We start from the raw sequence: 10217 nt of genomic DNA on the forward strand, positions 1-10217 counted from the left end.
GCAATCAAATTAATTTCCTTCAGTTGGAGTCTTGTCGTTTGGCGTTGATATCCCAACAAATTTTCGTTTGATATTATTTTTTTCATGCCAGTTTTTTTTTAAGAATAACGATATACTTTTCATTCAATTCACCTTTTTAGTTATATCCATTGCTATTTATTTTCATGATAATATTCCAGTTAGAGTAGTTAAGTCTTTTATTTCTGAATTTATTTTGGATAGTCATATCCTTGAAATTATATTTCTTTCATTATTACTTGAAGAATATTTTCCTTATTAGTAGCTTCCGAAGAAACAGTACCTGATCTTAGCAATACCTTTTTATGCACGTGTATTTCATACACGGTCCTACGCTATAATGCTATTGCCTTTTTTTATTTCTCATGTTCTCTCTCGCACTGATAATAGAAATAATCCAAGACCTACAGTAGGTATTGGAAAAATTTGTTTAAGCTTAATATTGAACGTTTCACATTGTTTTAATTTTTGTCGTTGTTGCCCTCAACCGTTTGTATATAAACTCGTTACTTGTTAAATAAAGTCAGTATTATTCACCTCACCTTTCTCTACCTTGCGTCATTAGTCACTCTGGGGTCACCATTGTCGCGAGGTAGTTTTTAGGTACTATTAGAAAGGTGAGGTGAATGTAACTGACTTTATGCAACAAGTAACCAGCTTATATACAATTGGTTGAGAGCAACAATGGCACAAAATTCCAACAATGTGAAATATTAATGGCTATCTTAAACAGGGTTTTCTATTATCAGTGAGGGAGAGATAAGAAAACAATAGCATTACTGTGTATGACATTGTATGAAATACACGTGCATTACAGCCCATTATCGTGGAACCTTTTTTTTTCATCTGATTCTGTATTAATTAACACTCCTTTTTTTATACCAATGATTTCAGACTGTAATACTATTTAATATGACTGAAATTTACGTGTAATAATACTATTTAATATGACTGAAATTTACGTGTAATAATACTATTTAATATGACTGAAATTTACGTGTAATAATACTATTTAATATGACTGAAATTTACGTGTAATATAAAATAAAATTAATAAAAATAACATTTGTTTATATTGTTAAAATTGCAATTCATTTCTTGAATCCCCACCCTCCCAAATGGTATTGTTGTGCATTAAAACATATTAGTAAATAACCTCAGGATTTAGAATAAAAGTGAATTAAAGGCCATAAGTCATATGGTCCTCGTAGGCTAGACGCCAGTGGTCAACATCAAACTGAAAGGGTTTCTGAATTAAATTAATATATATAAATCATCGGCCAAGTGTTTTGTAATTTCAGACAGAAAAAAATAACTTAATCAAATGACTGCTACAAACTGGCTTCAAATGAGGATTACTAAAAGTCTGTGTGATCTGAAGATTCCAAAAGCCTTTTAATTCGATTTAAGGACTGCCAAAATCGTCCTTGATATGAGCTCTGTCGACAACCTTCGTCTTGCTATACCGATTGAATCCTTTCTGGCGTATAAGCAACAAAAAACCTTCTTAATCTGAAGACAGACAAGTAAAGTTGAAAAGAAAACCTTCGAGTGAAATACTGAACGTACTAGAGCGTGGCACATTGCTGTTCAAGTGACCAGTTCCTCTTTGACCCGTTGGTACAATTTCACAGGAATCAAACCTAATGCGAGACTGTCACGTACTGTCTCTTCTTTCCCACCGTTATCCCTACATTAAGGGGTCGGTTGCCTGATGCATTCTCTCCAATGCCTTCTATCAAAGGCATCCTCTTCCACCAAACTTGTTCTCTCCATATCATCCTTCACCTTATCTCGCCATCTAATTCTCTGCCAGCCTCTTGATATTATCCCTCTTAACAGGGTCCTCCCAAGTCCACTTCACTCCCTCCCCACCATCCATCCCCGCCACGTGTCCACACAATGTCATTGACTGTAATATTTAATTAACTTAGAATTAGATGCAAAAGAGGAGAACTTCTGGAGACTCTTGGAGCCGTATGCCTCAGTATCCGTCTTTTGAAACCTTAGTCAAGTTTCATACATCAACACCATCCTTGAGGTTCTCGTGTTATCTGGAAATATAGCTAATACTGTAATTTATATTAACAAATAAAAACAAGTAAAGTATGTAATATACTGTAGTAAACTCAAGATAAACCAAATATTTTCAATTATTGTATGAGAAATATAATTGGCATAATTTTTATAATTTTATTTATTACCTTGGATTCTCCGCGACTTGCAAAACTTATTGATAAATCTTTGTTTGAAAATTCGTACTAGCGTCTAGTAAGATCTAGACCAGCAGGTGATTTAACAAATCAAGTCTTCAAGTTTTTTTTTTTTTTATTTTGAGAAACGAAAACATTTAGGCCACCAGGTGCCTTCCTATATGTGTGTTTATATAGAGGTAGAAATTTATTTCTATTCGAGCACGGTATGTTTATCTTCATTTACACGTTCGCGCTTGCGCGCGCACACACACACACACACACACACACACACACATATATATATATATATATATATATATATATATATATATATATATATATATATATATATATATATATATACAGGACACTAGGATGGTATTTCCTGAAAAGAACCAGACCCGGAGAAACTCCTTTCATAAAAATCCTACTTACGCCTTGAACGTCATAATGTTGCAAGACAGGATTACGTGACCTTTTATACAGAAGTCGGAGATCAAAGTGAAACGTGAAACGAAGTTCCTCCTCCTCCTCCTCCTCCTCCTCCTCCCATTCTTCTTCTTCTTCTGTTAACCCAAGAAATATTTTCTGGGAACGTTTTCCCTCCCGGTGCCTCACGCTGCCTCCATCTCTCCTAATATTTTGCCGTTAAGCCGGGAGGCATTCCATCACAATAAGGGAATGGGGGTCTGCCTAATCCCCCTGGGGAGAGGGGGGTGGTGGCCGGGTGGGTGTATGGCAGATCCCACTGTCCGTTAGCTGATCGTTCGGGATTTCTTACGTCATCGAAATGCACCAGCTGACTGGCAAGAACTTGAGACGCTCAGGTCTAGTTTGATTTCATTAATATTCCTCCCTCGACTCTCCTTAAGTTATTGGGATTGCTCGTTTTGGTCTATTGTTGCATTTTTTTTTCTTTCGTCTTGATTAATTCTTGTTCTTATCGTTAACTGAATTTTTAAGGCATTATTTCCTGTGTCAGTCTTCCTAAGCTATAACTATTTGTGATGGAATTTACTCCATTTTTACCTTTCGGTTTGGGAATTTTCTTTATAAATTTTCCCTCTTCATATTTATATCTCATAGGTTAATTTTAAAGCCGAAATAAAAAAAAGGTTTTGAAATAATTTCCCTAATCTCTTTTTTTCCTTTTATTACGAAAAGTTAACTTTCAATTCTTGAAGATAATTTTCGTTAATATTTTGTCTTGATAATATTTTACCTTGATTTTTATAAGACTTTGTAGAAAGGTACATTGATGGCTGGGGGTTATTTTCACCAAATATTTAATTTGATCAGTATTTCGAGGTATCACGTCAGTATAAAGGTCGATATTTCATTTTTTATCATTTCATTTCTATTTGATTTTTTTAGAGAAATAAAATAATTATTTTCCTGAATAATAGATAAATATACCTTATGATTATTATTGTTATTATTATATTTGTTGTTGTTGTTGTTATCATTATTTAATACATATTTATCACAAAATTCAAAGTCTGCTTAAAATGCCCCTAAAACCAAAAATCCATCAGAGTAACTGGTATTAACAAGTACTCTTTATGAATTGGCAATATTTTTATTTATTATTATTATTATTATTATTATTATTATTATTATTATTATTATTATTATTATTATTATTATTATTATTATTATTATTATTATTATTATTATTATTATTATTATTCAATACCTATTTATCTATGGCAAAATTTCCTTTTCATATAATACATGATTATCATATCTAAATTATTCAGGCATCCTCCATAACCTGAATATTTCTGGAGATGTCTTTTCAAAGGAACGCCTCATTTTTCTTGGTCTATTCATCGCCTCCATTGAATTGACAGCTTCCATTCCTTTCTATTTGCTCGCTCTGCCATGGTGTTATTCAGTTAAGAGTTGACGTCTTGAGAGGAAATGGGGTCGGAGATTTTGGGGTGTCCTCTTTGAAAGCTCAGGTGGTTCTTCGTAGCTATGGGAAAGATGGGAAATGTATTTTCATATTTGAGAGAGAGAGAGAGAGAGAGAGAGAGAGAGAGAGAGAGAGAGAGATTATCTAAAATATCAATTACGTAATTGTTTCTGGTAAGCATACAGTATCGTTAAAACATAATAATTTGCGCATTTGGGAACTTAGAGAGAGAGAGAGAGAGAGAGAGAGAGAGAGAGAGAGAGAGAGAGAGAGAGAGTAAAATTGTGTAGCATACCATACTAAAAGGCTTCCTTTGTATCCTAAATTTTTTTTTTTCCATAAGACTACTCATTAGAAAAATTGAAACATGAATTTTCCCATTTTCAAAATTTCAGTAGATGGCCATTGCTAGTTTATGTGGTGAAGCTGAACTCTCGGAAAAAAGATTGTTCCTTAAACTATTCCCAAAGAAACCTAATTTAATATACACAGGCTCACATTGTTAGCAGTCGTGGTAGTAGTAGGAGTAGCCTATATGAAATTCAGACCTATAGGCCAAATGCTATGATCCTTGAGGGTCATTCCGCGCTACTTACACCCACCCAAGAAATTAATTTCTACCTCCTGAAATTCAAATCTATAATCCCACAATAGCCATTAGTGAGACTTGAATCCGGTTAAGCCAAGTAGAGCACAGAAACGACATCGCATTGTTTGTAATATTGATATTAATGGGCTGTGGTGGCCTGGTGGTAACGTCCTTGCCTGATGACTGCCAGACTAGGGTTCGAGTCCCACTCAAACTCGTTAGTTCCTTTGGTCGCTGCAACCTCACCATCCTTTTGAGCTAGGGTCTATCTGCTGAGTCCCTCCATGGTCCTAGCTTGGGTGGAGAGGGGCTTGGGAGCTGATCATATGTAATATGACCAGTCTCCAGTTCATTCTCCTGCTTTGAAGGGCAATGTCACAACCCCTTGCCTCTGCCCTACATGAGTGGCCTTTAAACCTTTAAACGAAGGACTTTGCGGTCTTGGTCAGATGAAGTAATCTTGGGAAATGTTTTTCTGAGCTAAAGACGTCAGAGAGTCAAGCTCTTAGGAGGAATGTATTGTGTAGGTTGAGGATTGGCCATAGTCAGACAACGCACAAATATCTTTGAGAGGGAAAAGCGGTTGGATCCAGTGGGTGTTAAAAATGACTTTTCTCTGTCTTTTGAGCATATAATTGGTGCACTGCACCAGGTTTGAACACTTAAAGAGGCGATATCACTTAATTGATAGAAATATTTGTGACCTTTTCTGTATTGATACTGATGTGGCTAGAGTTATAAATCTTTTAAAAGAAACTATATTTCCAAAGATTTTTAGTTTTCCTTATCTTTTCCCATCCTAGTTTTTATTTGAAAGACTTATCATCTTAAATGATAATGCTAAAGCAATACTGGAGTTTTACATTATGTTAATATTTTTAAAGACATTCAATATCCTTTACATTTTTTAGTCATCCTCTAGCATCATAGTTTGTAATTGATAGTAAATTTTAATTATTCCATGATTTTAGCTTACTTGTAATTTATTTGATTTTTAAAATTTGGTTTATTCCACACTGCATTTATAACTTTATACCCCATAAGGAGAATAATGCCGTCATTGCCCCTTGTGTAATGTAGGTTTTATCTAAGGATATTTGCAGCGTGTATTCTCTCCTGAGCCGCAACGACAATTATTGTTCTTCTACGATCTCTCTATTCATATGTTTTCTTCACTCTTGCCATGCCCTTTGCCTGGCTTATTCTTCTCTTCAAAGTACTGAAAGGCCTTTGCTGCCCAAGTGCTTGGCTGAAAGCCTAAATTCTTTAATCCAATCCAATCCACCCTCTTATTACCGGCGCCTGAGCGCTAGCGGGGCTGCTAGGAGCAGTCAGAGTTGTTGTTGTCGTTCTTCTTGTCTTGTCATATATCAAAGTAGGAAAGGTGTATACAATATGAAATAGATCATTACCGAAGTCTGCATGTTCTTAAGATCCTTGATTGAAGGTCAAGGTCTTAGTTTCAATTTCTAAAAGACAATTTTGAATTTTCTCCCTTTGTATTTTGCTGATCATGTTGACATTTAAAGACATTATGAAGAGTCCTGAAGTGCAGAAGCCCACAGGTGTTCAAGACCACAAACCCTAATCAAACATAATAACTAATAGGCGCCGGTCTTTGATGGTATACAGTAGATCTCTAGATTATTTCAGCGCAGAATGAACCGTAGTCGTAGGTCCCCACTGCACCGACGCTCAAGTGTTTTTGGGGCAAAATATTTACCAGATCAGAAAAAGAGCATTTTAACATCATGGCAAACTCGGTCCTGCCTTGTGCACTCTCTGTTGGATCCGGGGTCAACGAGCCTGATTTTGTTGTAGAAAAATAAAAACATTATCCTATCTGTTTAAAAAAATATAGTTAACCCTATGATATTATAAAATCCCTTGTGATATATATACTGTATACACACACACACACACACATATATATATATATATATATATATATATATATATATATATATATATATATATATATATATATACATATACAGAGAGAGAGAGAGAGAGAGAGAGAGATTAGCTTATATAATTTGGGCTTTAAGCCAAGCTCTGGGGTATCAGAGGCCATTCAGTGCTTTGAATTGAAGAATACCCCAGAGAGAACGGATAGCAAGAATGAAAAAAAGATGAACATAGGGATAGTAGATTAGATTAAATTGTATTAAAGGATTTAGGCTTTAAGAGAAGCACTGAGACCACAAAGGCCATTCAGTGCTGTTTTAGGAATAAGTCCGAGAGAAAGGACAGCAAGAATGAAGAAAGTTGACGAAAAGAGAGATTGTAGTAAAACAATTATACTTTCAGATAGGGGACGAAGGGAAGCTGCAAAGACCCTTAGAAAATGCCTACATTACACTTTGAAAGGTGAAATGACACCATTATCCTTACTAGGAATAATGACCTCATTCAGCCTGAAAAATACTTCTTTTGATCAATATGATTAAAAATACTGTAAGCAACATTGCTAAATAATATAAAAAAAAAAAACATATATATTGCGCATATAAATCAATAAACTTGTGATAATTTCCTGAATAATGTCCGACCTTCTTGATTTTTTATTTTTCTCACACTGTTGCCGTAAGACTCAGAAGAGTTCTGTTACGACTTGGGCAACAACCGTTTCACTTTTTTTTTTTTTTTTTTTTTTTAATTAATAATATCACAGCTTATTAGAAATCGAAGTGAGTTCTAAGCTTATCAGGCCAGACTTAATGTATAATTCGATCATGATAACTGATGATAGAAGCTGATAGGCAAACAACCTTTACTTGTCAAACCTAATAACACCAATGAGAAAGTTTTGGGGTTTGCCTGTCTTACGTCACTATACAAGATCCATTGTCCAGAAAAGGGTTGGTTTGAATTCAGCTTTATGCCCGGAGACATCCATGGACTTATATAAGTGACTTTAAACGTTATTGCTAGTTTTATTACTAAACAGTTCTAGCAAAACGAAGTCTACATATGGCCCGAATGTACTTTCTTATCCTTCTTATAACCTACGAACAGGAAATATGTTCAAACCTAGGGATGTTCTGGGTGATGATTTGCGGGAATTTTTGGAAATCTACAGAATTTGAGGGTCATGTAGAAAAACTTGACGTTGACAATGAGCCTTTGGCGTAAAGGGAAACTTTATTTCCTAGATGATCGTGTTGCTTGATGATAAAATTCAAAGTTACTGTTTCGTATAATTGGATATATTTCATATCATCATGTGATTGTAACTTTATAGTTTTTTTTCGTTAACAAATAAGGAAATCACTGGTTAACACAAATTATATATAAATTCTAAATTAATTACTTTCCTTGAAATTATGGATTACTAAGCTATGTTACTTTAGAACAATTCCAGATCTGAGTCGTTTTGTAACAAAAGAAGGAGCAGTCTTAACATAGATCTAAACTGGTTGAACATCTTGCCATTTGTTTCATTACTCCATCAATCATAAGTAGGCATCTCGCCCTAACAATCTCCTTGTGTCCCCAGAAAGTAATTTTCTCATTCTGAGTGAATCGGATTTTTCGGGAATGTTTTATAACTTCGACACGGGGACAAAGAAAGTGTATCAAATTAGGCAGGGAAAACTTCAACAACTCGTTATTTGTCGAGACCAAAGTTTTGATGAGTGAACTGAATATTCGAGAATTAAACAGTAAACTTTTTTGTTGATCTGATGATCTACGGTATTAGGTTTATATTGGAGTTCCCTCTGGAGAAATATGAACTCTTCACCATCATCTCCTGATTGAAACAAGAACTACCTTAAAGTAATTATTTACAATTCAGAGAGCGAGTGCAGTCTTATACACCCATATAAGAAGGCCGTAGAAGGTGTTATAAAATGAGAGCTGAATAGGGTTTTTCATAATATTAAATACAAGATATTTGAATAGCTAATAAGAATCAACAACTTAGGGTTTAGCAAGTGAGGCTTATTTTTATTATCAAAAAAGATTTTTAAAGCCCAAGATTTTGCTAATTGTTCAAAATTGGGATAGTTAGGTAAGACTGGTTTTATATGATAATATGATTGAAAAAAAAAAAAATTCCCAAGTATTCCCAAGTGCCTCATTTGAATTGTACAGGCAAGCAAAGTCTGCCAATCGTTGTCAGTGTAAATCAAATTAGTCTTTTTAGAGAATAGTTTACTGAAAAAATGGCTAGCATTATTTTGGGTATGTTAAGAAGTGACCTCTATAAGTAGTAGGTTGGCTAAGGCACCAGCCACCCGTTGAGATACTACCCTAGAGAGTTATTGGGTCCTTTGACTGGCTAGACAGTACAACATTGGACTCCTCTCAGGTTACGGTGCATTTTTGCTTTGCCTACTTTTACACCGAATTGTCTGGTCTATTTTTTATACATTCTCCTATTTTTCTATGCATCTGAAAACATTAAGATCATCGAAAAAAATTCCTCTTCACTCAAGGGTTTAACTGCTATTGTTATTATTATTATTATTAATATTATTATCATTATTATTATTATTATTATTATTATTATTATTATTACTTGCTAAACTATAACCCTAGCTGGAAAAGGAGGATGATATAGGCCTAAGGGCTCCAACAGGGAAAATAGCTCAGTGAGAAAGGGAAATAGATAAATAAACTATAGGAGAGTTAATGTACAATATACAATATTTTAAGAACAGTAACAACATTAAAACAGATATTTCAAATATAGACTATAAAAAATTAAAAGAGCAAGAAGAAAAAAAATAATATAGAAAAGCGTGCCCGCGTGTACCCTCATGCAAGAGAACTCCACCTCAAAACAGCGGAAAACCATGGTATAGAGGCTATGGTACTATCCAGGACTATAGAACATTGGTTTGATTTTGGAGTGTCCTCCTAGAAGAGCTTCTTACCATAGCTAAAGAGTATCTTCTTCTACCCTTTCCAAAAGGAAAGTAGCCACTGAACAATTATAGTGCAGTAGCAAACCTCTTGAGTGAAGAAGAATTGTTTGTTAATCTCAGTGTTGTCAAGTGTATGAGGACTGAGGAGAACGTGGAAAGAATAGGCCAGACTATTCTGCGTATGAGTAGGCAAAGAAAAAATGAGCCGTAACAAGAGATATGGATCCAATGTAATTGTTCAGTGTCTAAGAAACTTTTTAACAATGGTAAGTAGCTTTTCTAGGAGAAGGACACTCCAATATCAAACCATTCTTCTCTAGTATAGTTTCATAGTCTCTGTACCATAGTCTTCCACTGTCTTGGGTTAGAGTTTTCGTACTTGAGGATACACTCGGGCAAACTACGCAATCTGGTTGCTTAGCTAATAATAATAATAATAATAATAACCTTAGGATTCCGCAACTTGAGACGTTTCATTTCCGTTAGGGATGAAGAAGTATATTCTAATTGACTATTCGTTTATTTTGTATAATGTTACCCATATAATTTACAGTCAATACTCTAGTAACAAGTTAATGAGACCTTATCCTCTTCCACGCTACCGGGGATTCATTTCATTCTAC

Source organism: Palaemon carinicauda, chromosome 3 (genome assembly GCF_036898095.1).
Source record: "Palaemon carinicauda isolate YSFRI2023 chromosome 3, ASM3689809v2, whole genome shotgun sequence".
Taxonomy (NCBI): Eukaryota; Metazoa; Arthropoda; class Malacostraca; order Decapoda; family Palaemonidae; genus Palaemon; species Palaemon carinicauda.